At 34.4% G+C, this 14,338-nt stretch overlaps 1 protein-coding gene across 8 annotated transcripts in view; it reads left to right on the top strand.

The window, feature by feature from the left end:
• SOX6 (SRY-box transcription factor 6) overlaps positions 1-14,338 on the top strand; it is a 765,792-nt gene that overhangs the window by 235,597 nt on the left and 515,857 nt on the right. For 5 of the 8 annotated variants that reach the window (XM_020904495.2, XM_020904527.2, XM_070473417.1 and 2 more), the window contains one exon: positions 12,232-12,313. The exons of the other annotated variants lie outside the window; for them this stretch is intronic. The gene's annotated coding sequence lies outside the window, so the exon portion shown is untranslated. The remainder of the gene's footprint in view (positions 1-12,231; positions 12,314-14,338) is intronic. 8 annotated transcript variants of the gene reach the window in all.

Below are 14,338 nucleotides of genomic sequence, written 5' to 3'. Positions count from 1 at the left end.
TTCAAAAAACTTTGAGGGTTTGGACCTTTCTGAGGAGAAGATATAGTTGAACAAATGGAAGAAATACCCTTCCCTCCAATTTTACTGCAGTAATTGAGAAGAGACAAGAGGAGAGAAATTAGTGAAATAGGAAATGACTGAAATAGGAGATTTTTATAAAATCATAAAATGGATTTGAGGACTGATTTTTCAAGATGTGGAAATATTTGTTTGGATCTGACAATAGTAATTTAAAAGGGTTTCTGTAGGCCCCCCCCCCAATTATTTCAGTTTTATTGATTTCTCAGTGCATTCAAAGGACAATAGTAGGAATTTTAGGAAATAGCTACCTCTCTGGGTGGGTGGCGGGAGGACAGGGAAACAATGAGAACAGTTTTGCTTTATCTCGGTAAAGATTACTATAGATATATATGAAAATAATCATTTATGTATCACACTTTGTATTTTACATGGGAAACCTTTAGAAAGGTCTCATGGTAACCATGGCCAAGTAGCATCCCTATGTCTTTTAGGACAAAGAATCACATGAAGTAGGTTTCAATTATGGTATATATAATGTCTTTAGTTTTGGACATTGGCAAACTCTTTGAAATCACACTTCTGTACAGTGACTTTTAGTGTGATGCATCTTCCTTTCCTTTCTCCTTCTACGTCCCTTTCCTCTTTTCCTTTCTTTCCCTCCATCCTTTCTTTCAATTAGAGATAGTTTCTTTTCAATTAGTATGTATGCTGCTTGCCAAGCTGTAAAATAATACCTGACATGTGTTTCTTAGGCTGTATGCAAGGTCACCTTTTTGATTAAGGACTGAAGAATCCTTCAGTTCAGTTCAGTCGCTCAGTCGTGTCCGACTTTTTGCGACCCCATGAATCGCAGCACGCCAGGCCTTCCTGTCCATCACCAGGGGTTTCTTATATGAACTAAGAGCACTCTTATTTATTTTATACAGTTAAAGAAACTGAGGAACTGTTGGAATTAGTTTTACTATTGTGAAGTGATGATCATTCAAAAGAAATTATAATCTTTATTGACTCAGCAGTTTACTAAACCTGAAGTGAAATTTGTCAGATTTTAAGGCATGTTGAGTGTTTGCTCACTAAGAACAAGATAAAGGAATATCATGGTCTAAAACGAGAACTTTTAAGTTTTCAGCAAGTCTTCCTGCAGTGAGATATGCTGTGCAATCGTGTACTTACAACCTGAAGGGAAGTCCTTAGTTGGGTTTTTCTGTCAAGTCTTCCACATAAGATGCATTCATCTCAGTTCTTGATGTGGGTTGTTTCTTGAGAATAGTTTGATTTAAGGTTAGAGGGGGTTAATTATCCCATGCAACCAAAAGGAAACATTTATAAATTATCTCAAGGATACTAAACAAGAGATGAAATTCAGATATTCCTGGAAGAAAGTTGTGGATTGGTCAAAGTTATGATTATAGAGAGACTGATAGAATAACAAGTTGTGCATTAGTTTGTGGAGTGAACAGACTGACGCTGAAACCCAGCAGCACCTACCAGTGCTCTAACATTTCCCAATTTCTCTGTCAGGAGAGGAAGGGGAAGGAATCAACTGTCTGTATTTGGCAGAGATAAGTTAAAAACAGCTGTGTGTTGTTGAACACCTGTGCTTTCTAGGCATTGGGCAAGGCACTTCTACCTGTTATCTTTAATCTTTTAACAAATCCCTTAAACCCCTGATTGTTTTCTCTAAATTCTGATTTATTTTTTTACCTTCATAGTAGTTACCTTGTTTTTGTATGTTTATTTAATATTTATAGTTTTCTTCACTAAACTATGGACTTCCCTGGTGGCTCAGATGGTAAAGCATCTGTCTACAATGCAGGTTCGATCCCTGGGTGGTAAAGATCTCCTGGAGAAGGAAACGGCAACCCACTCCAGTATTCTTGCCTGGAAAATCCCATGGATGGAGGAGCCTGATAGGCTACAGTCCATGGAGTAGCAAAGAGTCGGACACGACTGAGCGACTTCACTTACTTACTTCACTAAATTATGAGCCCTGTCAGGGCAGATACCATGACTGTTTTGTTCAAACCTGTACACCCAGTTTCTGGCACAATGTGTGACACATACTAAGTTCCTAGTAGATATTTGTTGAATAAATAAACAAATGAGTGACAACAACAAAAGATAAGGGAAAGATGGAAGGAATGAAAGGAAGAAAAGAGCAGAGCTGGGATTCAAACACAGTTCGTTTGACTTCAGATAACATCTCTTCCCACTCTAGAACATCAGCATGGTTTCACTTCATCTGGAATATTATTCTTGATTATATCCTTAACTGATAAAATTTCCCTAAGTTCTTAGAGCACTTCAAACCTGTTTACATCTTATTCTGAGACCTCTTACATCTTACCCTGAGACTGAATGCCATGAAAAATGCTGTCCCATCTTTTTATCATTCTATTGGAATATTGCAACCATTCTATGCTAACAATTCTCACCAGAAATATAGGTTTCATATTCTAGATTTTTGGGTTTCTATTCCTCCTACACAAAGAGAATGCACTTCTTTCTTTCTCTTCTGAGATTGATCCTTAATTTCGATCCTTGTGCTAGAGTGATTGTTACATGCCTTGCTGAGTTTTTTGCTTGAGAAGATGGGTGTCACTCTAATTAAAGATAACTTCTGGGAGGAGTCAGGCCAACCCAAGGAGCTCCTATCCTTGCAGGTGCCAGGCACTGGGGCTTGGTTTGGTCATTCAGCAGTGACCTCTTTCCACTTAGTTCAGTTTTATTGCTTGAATTTTTCCTTTACAAATATCACTATCAAGAAGTATTTTTGTTTAAACATTGGTATTTGCATGACACTATCAACTGTTTCATTTCCTTTTATTCCTAGTGTCATCTTTTAAAAAGCCTTATTATGTCCTTCCATCTGTTTTCCAGGATGGGAGGAAATGTAAGAATGTAGAGAGTAAATGCAAGATTCACCTAATCTCTTTCCACCTAGTGTGAAAGGTGTCATTGTAGTTAGGCTTTCAGCGATGCTATGTAGCCTTGAAAGTATACATTTTTAAGGCTGTATAGATGTGGTTAGTTCAAACAGGAATTATGTATCTCCCAGGTATATCGAATGGTATTTAAATCTTGATATCAACTTAAAGAACCCTATATAAATTCCCAAGGAGGGTATAAGAAACAGATTTCTGTGATGTGAAGCTTCTTGGAAGCTCTGACCATCTGAGAATCTATCATTTGAAGCAGTCTGGCCTACTTACAAGATAGTATCTTAGTAAAGAGTGATCTGAGCCATTAAAGTCTTCACTTTAGATGGTATAACAGTGGTCAATATGACATCCAAGTTGCCCTCTGAAAACTTTTTAAAGGAGATTAAACCAGTCAATCCTGAAAGAAATAAACCCTGAATATTCACTGGAAGGAATGATGCTTAAGCTGAAGCTCCAGTCCTTTGGCCACCTGATGCGAAGAGCTGTCTCGTTGGAAAAGACCCTGTTGCTGGGAAAGACCAAGGGCAGGAGGAGAAGGGGGCAACAGAGGAGGAGCTGGTTGGATGGCATCACTGACTCAATAGACATGAGTTTGAGAACACTCCAGGAGATAGTGAAGTACAGGAAGCCTGGTGTGCTGCAGTTCATGGGGTTGCAAAGAGTTAGACACGACTGAGCAATTGAACAGCAGCAAATCTGTTTTGCAGTTATGGTAAATCCTTTCCCTGGTAGCAAATATTTTCTTCCAAGGAGAGTGTTTAGCTTCTGTTGGAAATTAATTCAACTCCATAAATATATACTGGGTACTGAGTGTATTCAAAACAGAACATTAGGTGCTGCATTGGAGACAAATGCAAATGTACGGAGTTTCTGCTATCTAGAACCTTAGAATTTAGACATAATTATTGAACTTTCTTATTCTTTTTTGTGTCTCTGTGTCTAAATTGGTGTGTAGCTCAAAGGAGGGATTAATAAATGTTAAGTAAATTGCACTGATTATTGCAGAGGAGACAAAGAGAGGAGATAGGTTATTCTCTTTGCCTTAATAATGGAGAAGGCAATGGCAACCCACTCCAGTGCTCTTGCCTGGAAAATCCCATGGGCAGAGGAGCCTGGTAGGCTGCAGTCCATGGGGTCACTAAGAGTGGGACATGACTGAGAGACTTCACTTTCACTTTTCACTTTCATTCATTGGAGAAGGAAATGGCAACCCACTCCAGTGTTCTTGCCTGGAGAATCCCAGGTATGTGGGAGCGTGGTGGGCTACCGTCTATGGGGTCGCACAGAGTTGGACACGACTGAAGCGACTTAGCAGCAGCAGCAGCAGCAGCTTGCCTTAATAAAAAAAAATTGTTCTCTAGGGAGTTCGAAAGTCTTAAAGATAATCCCTTTAAGAAGAAGGACCTTAACTTAGGAAGCAGACTTTCTGATATTCTTTGCATGTTGAATTGAATTTTATCACTGGAATAGGAGATGAAGAGACAGGTGCATCTTGGTAGTGAGAGAACTAGCACAAACATGGGTAGGAGATAGATGGAAGGAAACAGGGAAGTATGGGGTAGGGAATAATGAGAATTCCAGTTTGACTGAGGTATAGGGTATGCATAAGCTAGAAAATTTAGTGTGATTATATCATTGTGGTACATAATGGTAAGCTAAGGCATTTGGTAGATTTGATAGAGCCATCAATCCAAATAGCTGAATGGTATCCCAAGAGCTTTGCTCTTGAGAAGTTAGTTCAGCCAGCAGTTTGTAGAGTTGATTAAAGGGGGGAATAAAAGACTTTAATTAGGGAAACACCTTGTAAGATAGTTCAAGCGGAAGGTAAGAGGTTTAAACAAGAGCAGGTATTTTGAGAACAGAATGTTAGAAACAGAAAGAAGAGACTTTGTTAATGTGGTGTTAGTAAGACGGCTGGATTATATCTGATGGGGAGCATGAGGAAAAGAAAGGAGTAAAAATACTCATTGCTTTTCCCTGTTCCCTGTTCTCAGCACTGAATTTTTGAAAAGGCAGAGGGAAAATATCATGCTAATGATCTCGTGTCAATGCTCAAATCCCTTGCATCTCATTGGTTAGATCCCCACTGAAATTGAGGATACTTTTTCTTCCCATGGAGGCCTGGAAGGAAGATGTGTTTTTAAATGAATGAGAACACACTTAAAGATAAAATCACTTGAGAATTTAAAGGCATAGCCTAAACACAAAAGATGTTAATCCTAGGAACTCAAGTGTACAGGCAGGACCTTGTTGATTTCAGGGACATAAAGTAAAACTTGGTTACCATGAGTGAGAAGAGTGACGATACTGCGAATTATGGCATTCCTATCAGGTGGCTTTCACATAGGGATTAATACATGACATCTGTGAGGAATAAAACAGGTGTGCACAGAGTCTGGTTACTTTTAAAACTCTCTCAGATAAAATGATGACTACAACTTGTTATATTGCTACATTCTGTCCTCCACAGAAGGTATAGTCAAAGGAAATATTATGCTTTGGGTATAGGTCCTTTCTACTTGTCTCTTTCAAGGGAAAAGGAAATAGTGCAGGAAAATATATTCATGACTAAGAAAAAACACTGAAATAAGATTTTTAAAATAAACTTTTTCAAGAAAATGGAATAAAGTTGATTTTGAAAAGGATTCTTATCATTCAGACTAACACTAACATGCATTAATTCATTTATTTACTCACTCAATAAGAATATGAATTCAGGATTCTTCTGGACATGAGGTGGAATTTAAAATGGTGAATGAAGAGTTTAGTCATCAGGAATGTATAATCTATTATGGGAAGAGATGAAATATATATATATATATATATATATATATATATATGGAAAAAAGTAACTGTTACAAAACCTAGTAATTCCTCTCTAGGAAATGTTTTGCCCAGTGTTTCTCCTGGGAGACTTGCAGGAGTTGTTCTCCATTCAAATGTATTCAGTTGTATGTACTGTGTGTACCTTAGCCTGCTGACACACGGAGCCCCTTGGCAGGTCGTCATCAAAGGGCGCTCTTTCATAACCTGTGTATGACTTAGGTTTCTGTCTCACTTGTACCTACCAAGCTGTTCATTTTATGTATCGCCTGATAGGTTTCAGTGAAACGCTTTTTGAATGAATTACAGACACGCTGTCTCACATTCTATCAACTGAGATATTTGGGGTTAAAAATCTTAAAAATTTATGTATCCTATGGGAAAGTTAAAAGTCTGTTACTTTTCCACATCTTAAGCTTTTTATATGTCTTTATATTTTAAAACTCCAAAACAACTTTTGAGTGCCTTCTGTGAATCAAAACTGTAGTAGATGCTACGTATTAGTTTAAAAATATACCGTGTAGAATTCCTGCCACCCCTGGATACTGCTGTGTACTAGCTGTGATCTTAGGCAAATCATGTAACCTCTTGGAACCTTAGCATGCTCATCTGTAAAGTGAGAATATTACCTACTGCATGTTTTTTTTTTTTTAAAAACAGCTTTATTGAGTTATAATTGGCATATAATAAACTTCATATATTTGGAGTATAATTTGATGTTTTGATATATGTATACACCAGTCAAGCCATTTCCACTGTCAAGATAATTTACATATACATAATCCTAGTGGTTTCTTAATGCCCCTTCAGAATCCCTTACTTTACCCCTCCTTGATCTGTTTTCAGCCTCATCCCTAGGCAATCACTGCCATTATAGATTGCATTAAAAGTTTTGTTTTATGTAAGTGGAATCATATGTTATATACAATTTTTTGGTCTAGCTTCTTTCATCCAGCCTGATTATTTTGGATTCATTCATGTGCATGTCAATAACTTATTTTTAAAATTGAGGATTAGTATTTCATTGTAAGTAGATACCACAATTTGATTATCCATTTAGGTTCTTTCTAATTCTTGACTGTTACAAATGAAGCTGCTTTGAATACTTGTCTTTAGGTGGATATGTTTTTTCATTTCTTTTGGATAAATACCTAGGAATGGAATAACTAGGTTACATAGGTGCATGTTGAACTTTATAAGAACTGCTGATTTTTCAGAAGTGGTTTACCATTTTACATTCCTACTAGCAATGTGTAAGAGTTCCAGCTGTCCCACATTCTTAACACTTTGTATGTTTAGTCTTCAATTTTAGCTATTCAAGTGGTCTGTAGTGGGTGATTCACTGTGATTTTAATTTTTATTTCCCTAATGACAGATGATGTTGAGCTTTCTTCATGTGCCTTTCTGTCATCCATGTATCTATTTTGTTGAAGTGTCTTTTAAATCTTTTGCTGTTCTTTTCTTTTTTTAAATTGGGGTTGTCTTTTTTTATTGAGTTGTAATAGCTTTTTAATTTTTTTTAAATTATGAGTTGTTTGTCAGATACATGTTTTGTGTATATTTTTTACTGGTTTGTGGCTTGCCTCTTAAGTGTCTTTTGAAGAGTCAGTGTTTTAATTTTGATAAAGCCCAATTATTGTTTCTCTTTTGTGTTTCATACTTTCTGTGTCACTTTTGAGAAATTTTTGCAAAACCCAAGGTTGCTAAGATTGTTTTTCTAAGCATTTCGTTAGAAGTTTTATAGTTTTAGATTTTAATTTAGGTCTATGATTTGTTTTGAGTTTATTTTTGTAATAGGGTGAGATGCGATTTCAGGTTTAAATTTTTGCTTATGGCTATCCAAGTTTTCTAATGCCATTGTCTGAAAAGGTTTTCTTTTTCCCCATTAAATTGCCTTCGCACTTTTGTTGAAAATATGTTGACCATATATGTAGAGGTTTATTTCTGGAGTCTCTATTCTGTTCCATTGATCTATTTGTCTGTTTTTTATGCTATTATCCTGACTACTTGATTACTGTAACCTCACAGAATGAGATAGGAAGTGTTACCTTCTATTCAGTTTTCTGGAAGAGTTTGTGTACAATAGGCATTATTACTTTTTAAATACGTGAAAGCCTTCACTAACGAAACCATCTGGGCTTGGAGTTTTCTTTTCTTTCTGGGAAGGTTTTTAACTACAAATTAAATTTTTAAAAATAGGTATAGGGCTATTTAGGTTCTCTGTCTCATCTAGGTTATGCACTTTATGAATATATAGTGATGTTACCTCTGATTTATGATAGGAGAATGTAAATATAACAGCAATCATAATATTGCTTTCCTGTTTTCTATTTTGTTGAATTCTGTTTCTGGTCTTATTATTTCATTTTTTTCTTCATACTTTAGGTTTCAGTTGCTCTTATTTTTCTAGTTTCTTAAGGTAAAAGCTGAGATCACTGATTTGAGACCCCCTTTTTTCAATATGGGTTTTAGTGCTATAAAATTAGTAATGCTTTAGCCGTGTTTCATAAATTTTAATATGTGGTATTTACATTTTTATTCAATTCAAAAGACTTTCTAGTTTCCCTTTTGATTTCTGTGTCATTTAGAAGTGTTATTTTCTAATATTTTTATATTTTCCAGCTGTCTTTCTGTTGCTGAATTCCTGTTTTTTTTGTTGGTTGGCAAATTCTATTAATGTAAACTAGATAAAGCTGGTTGAAAGTGTTGCCCCAGTCTTCAATATCCTTAACTGATTTTTTTGGTCTATGTGTTCTATCATTAATGCAAGGAAAGAGATTCTGAGAGCTCTGATGAAATTTCTTCTTGACATTTTATTAGTTTTTCTTCCTTGTATTTTGAAGCTCAATTAGGTGGATACATTTAGAGTCATTATGGCCTCCTAATGAGTTTACCCCATTATCATTGTATAAGAATCCCTTTATCCATAGTAATATTCTTTGCTTTGAAATATGCTTTGTCTTATAGCCATGGCAGCTTTCTTTTTTAGTGGTACCATGGGATGTATTTTCCATTCTTTTACTTTTATAGTATTGTGTCTTCATTTTAAAACTGGATTTTGTATAGCTTGCATGCAGTTGAGTCTTGCTTTTTATCCAATATGAATCTCTCCCTTTTAATTTGGGTGTTTATTTACATTTAATGTAACTATTGACATGGTTGAGTTTAAATATAAGATATACCTTTGTTTCTTATTTGTACCACCTGTCGTCATCACTTTTCCCCCTTTTCTTGTTTTTTAAAAAAATTCATTAAAAATGTTAAATTTCATTTAAAATCCCTTATTGGCTTATTAATTCCATTTTTTTAAATTGTATTTTAGTAGTTGCTTTAGCATTTATAGCAATCCTATACAATTTATTACAGTCTTACCTCAAGTAATATCTCACAGGACACATATATGAGAATCTTATAACATATTTCCATTTTTCCTTCCCAGCCTCTATGCAACTATTACCCACTTGATCTTAGTCAAAAGGCTAAGAAAAGTTACCTCTGTGCAATCATTGCCTTACATATTACTTCTACATATGCTATAAATCTAAATATAGTTATTTTTGTTTTGAATAGTCAATATTTTAAAGATATTAAAAAATAAAGTCTTTCATATTTACCCACATGTTTACCATGTTGTGTTCTTTTTTTTCTTTGTGTAGATTCAGATTTCTGTTTGTCAGGTACCTTCTGCTTGAAAGACCTCTTCAATATTTCTGGTAGGATATGTCTGCTGGTGAGATGGTGATTTTTCATCACCTTTTATATTCATGAAAAGTCTTTATTCTACTAACTATAGACTATTAGATTAAATTTTTGTGGTTCAATAGTTTAAAAATATTGATCCATTGTCTTTTAGCTTACATTGTTTTCAAAAAGCTGTCTGCTGTAATTTTTATGTTTCTTCGTGTATGGTGTGTCATTTCCTCTGGCTGCTTTTAAGATTTTCTCTTTATTATTGATTGTAAGCAACATTATTACTATGTGCCTTAGTGTAGTTTTCTTAATATTTGTTGAGCTTGGATTTTTTGAGATTCTCGTATCTGTAGGTTTATTATTTTTTCTCACATCTGAAAATTTTTCAGGGATTATCACTTAAGAACTTTTTATTCACTCCTATTCTTTGTGGAATCCAATTACGCATGTTTTAGGAGGCTTGAAGTTGTTCTTCAGTTCACTGATTCTGTTCACTTTATTTTTTTTTTTCACCTCTCTCTCAGTTTCATTTTAGATTTTTTCTGTAGATAAGTCTTGAAGTTCACTTGTCTTTGTCCTTCATTGTTGAATCTGCTTTTAATTCTACTCCCATGATTTTTCATCCAAGACATTGTATTTCTTTTATATCTAGAAGTTACAGTTGAGTCTTTATTATATATTCAAGATCTCTGCTTAGTATGTTTAGTATTTATTTTCGCTTCATGGACAAATAAGATGCAACTAATAACTATTTTAATATCTGTATACTAATTCTATCATCTGTGTCATTTCTGGATAAATTTCAATTGATTGCTTTTTCTCTTCATAATGAGTGGTATTTCTCTGCTTCTTTCCATACTGATGGTATTTTATTGGATGCCAGAAATTGTGTAAATTTTACCTTGTCCAGTACTGAACCTTTCAATATTTCTATAAATATTTTTGGATTTTTTTTCTGGTATGTAGTTAATATACTTGGAAACAGTTTGATTCTTTCAGTACTTGCTTATAATCACTGTCAGTTGGAACCAGTACCTTCTTTAGTGTAGGGCTAAGTTTCTACACTGCTGAGGCAATACTTTTATGAGTATTCTATCCAATGTCCTGGCATTATGAAGTTTTACACTTTGATGGTGGGAAATTGAATTATTCCTGGATTTGTGTGAGCTCTGGGGATTGATTATATATTTTTCTAACCTTGGTTGATTTCCTCACACATGTGTGCTTATCAGTAATTGTGAGGGATTCTCTTCCAGACTTCTGGAAGTCTATGCAGGTCTCTCTCCTCTGTTACTCTGCCTTATCAACTATATCCACCTTGGCCTCGCTAGACTCCCAGCTTCATTTTCTTAGACCATTAGGCTCTGCCTCTGTATACTGCAGTTAGTAATTTCTTTCTTGAGGCAGTAAGCTGGGACAACTGTAGGGAAGACCTCATTTGTTTCTCCTTTCTTAGGAATCACTGTTCTTCATTGCTTGATGTCTAGTTTCTGAAAACTGTTGTCTTTATGTATTGCATCCAGTTTTTTTTTTCTAGTTGTTTAACCCAGAGGATAAATCTAGTCCCTTTTAGTCCATCTTTTTCATGGACAGAAGTCTCCACATATGTGAATAAATACATGATATATATTAAACATTCAGTATATTGTGTGCTTCACACATAAAAAGTACTAATTGATCATTACTATTGTCATTTCTCCACCTGCATCCTGTTCAATAATGAAACTTAACTTTATATACCACCTTCTATATGAAGCCTTCCAGATGAAACTCTTTATTCTTTGTACTCATATCACTTTTTAAATATACTTTCATTATGACATGGATCTACATTATAAATTTTGGTTTACTTATTTGTAGTTTGTCATAGATTATAAGTTCTTAGACAGATGAGGTCTATCTTATTTACCCATTCTTAGTTTCCAGCATATAGTAAATGCTTATATTTTGTTGCATAAATGAATAATTGAGAATATCTTACCTCTTCTAGGAAATATTTAAGGGTAGAATTCTTGATTAGGAAGGAAAGGGAAGGGAGGTTGATTAGGTAGGTTTAGTGGTATTAGAACATTTGAGCAGAATGAAAGTGGAGAGTTCCAGAGAGCAGCATGAAAGCAAAAGGTGGTTGGTTGAAGCTGATAATATGTAATAATGATAATGATAATAACGCTAGTAAATACTTCTACTACTAAAGTTATTATAAAGGTGAGAGAGGCTAGAGGAGTATAGATTGGAGAGTAAGAGAGTTTTATTATAGTGTGTCAATGAAACCATTTTATGAAACCTTCAGCACCTTGCTGAATATAGACGATAACGTTGGTAGCATTACATAAATATGTATTGTGTGGATCAGTATAACTTGAATTGTTGTAATAGAGGCTTTTAAACAAAGTGCTGAGAGAACACTATACTTTTTGGAATAAGTGAACCTTGGAAGGAGGTGGTATGAATAGATTAACTGAGAAGCAAAAAGAAATCTTAGATAGTAGAGAACAGCATAAATACAAAAAATACTATGGGCAATAAATGACCATAATAGAAGGAGCAAATGGACCTTGGAGCTGGGTTCACTAGGGCTTCACTTTTATCTCTGCCACTTGATGTAATTCTGGAAAATTGCTTAGCTTATCTGAGACTCAATTCCTTCATCTGTAAAATGGGTGTGGTTGTTGGGAAGATTATATGATGCATAGAATAAATTTATTTTATGTCTGGCAGATAGTGGGTCCAATAACTATTAGTTTCTTCTTTTTAGACTTTCTATATCTTCTGATGAGGAAAGAGAAATGCTTCAAGAAGGACTTTGTGACCCCTCATCACTTTGTATAAGAGCCCAGGTATAATATATAATTTATGAGTATAACTAATGTTCCCATTTATTTCCTATTTCCATGGCAAATGAGGATTGAATTGTATTTTTGTGGTCTAATCTTAAGACCTTAGGTAACTTTAACATCTAGTTTCTTTGCATCTTCTAGTTTTAACTTATGTTTATAACGATTGGAATTATTGGCTAACTTTACATACAAATGAAACAATTTTACAACCACAGTTCAGTATTTTTCAGAAATGTTTCTATTTATAGGGAATATATCTACTGAATGAAAGATTGGAAAGATGAGTATCAGAAATTCTAAAGTTTGCCAAGTCTGGAAACTACTTGTATTCTTTTAAGTTATTTGTTTTAAGAATAAAATCAGTTTGATGTCAATTTCCCATCATGGAAATCATATAATATAAGGTACAGAGTAAAGTTTAAAAAATAATCATACTTTAAATCTCCAATTGGTTTATAAAAGACCATTATTAACGTGCACTTACAAAAATCTTTGGATACATGGATTTTAAAAGAAGTTTTAGATTAACTAAAACAGAGTAACCTTTTTTTTTTTTCCCCACTGAAGGAAGAATTCTGGACTCTTCCAGTTAGCTAACTCCATGCTTGGTTAAGAGAGCTAAAGAATTTACAGTCACTAGAATAAAAATTGATAAGCTGTAGTAGTCTTGGAGTCAATTTTCAGCACTGTTTTTGGCTGTTGAATACTTGGATTGACATATACTATTCATAGGTATAGTGCATAATGCTGCTAACCCTTCCAAATGAAGACACCTTTAATCATGTACCTGGTATCTCAACTTCTGGGTGCTGAGTTGGCAAGGATCTGGCATGTGGTGGCACCTGACTTCATCTGCTGTTTTCACTATAGACCAGTTCTTTGCATTTATGAGTCAGTCTGGCCTCGATGACAGTTTGAGTGGTTGAAAGTGACCTTAGTTTTAGTTTAAGACATGTTGCCTCCAGGATACTTGTAAACATGTTGAGAGGCTGAGTTTTGGTGAATGTCACAAAACTCCTCAATAGGACATGAACTGAGACCAAGGACCCGACAATATTAATAATTCAACATTTGGCAGTATTGTGGATATTAATGCATTCATAGTTCATTTTGACAAACCTGGGCCCAATCACATGTGAAAATGAGTTTAGTCATCTAATTTTAGTTTCTGGTGAGTATTTTCATAGTTTTTTTCAAACTGGATGAAATGAAGAAAATAATCACTTTGTAGAGATGCAAGGTTCATAGCTATGAGCACATAACTGTGTTGAGAAATAAAAGAAAATGTTTTACAGTAAATTGCCATCTTGATTTAATGAAATAATGGTTAAGAATTCTTATAGTGCATTAAGGCTGATTTGTGATATTTTAAATTGCCCGTTTATTCATAATTTGAATGTAAAGTACCTATTTTGGTATTTCAGCTAAACGTATAACTCCTAACTTTAAATAACCAGTAAATTTATGTAATCTATGTTGGTAAACTGTATAAAGCATTTATAATGAAACTTAAAGCATGTTAATAATAAGTACATATAATAGCTAAATATATTCAATATTTTAGAAATATTGCTTTCATGGGTAAATAAATGTATCTTCTTGTATTAAAATGCCACAGCAATGACACAATTCTATTTAATTATTAGTAACTCTAGGACACACCTCATAATTTCTGGGTCCTAGAAATAATATGGCAGTGACTGGAGTGGAAAGATTTTGCTCCTTAAGTTTTGGTGATTTGTTGAGCTGTTTAAATAATCTATGTCCTTCTGGCACATATCCAGATACATTTTATGATCACAAAAGAATTATTTTAGATCTCTAAACTCACATCTTTTAGGCTAATATTACCACTTTGTTGTAAAATTTCTTCTTTTAAAGGGTATAAATGAAGAATTTAAATTTTTATGTGAAGAAAAAGGATATTATTTGGTCCTTGAAGTATTTGGGTCTGTATTTCTAACTAGTAATTCTTATTGTTATATTCAAGTTGAGTGGCAAAGGCGAAAGGCTTATAAATTAAAA

This window comes from Odocoileus virginianus, chromosome 10 (genome assembly GCF_023699985.2).
Source record: "Odocoileus virginianus isolate 20LAN1187 ecotype Illinois chromosome 10, Ovbor_1.2, whole genome shotgun sequence".
NCBI lineage: Eukaryota > Metazoa > Chordata > Mammalia > Artiodactyla > Cervidae > Odocoileus > Odocoileus virginianus.
This window is presented reverse-complemented; position numbering and strand designations above follow the sequence as displayed.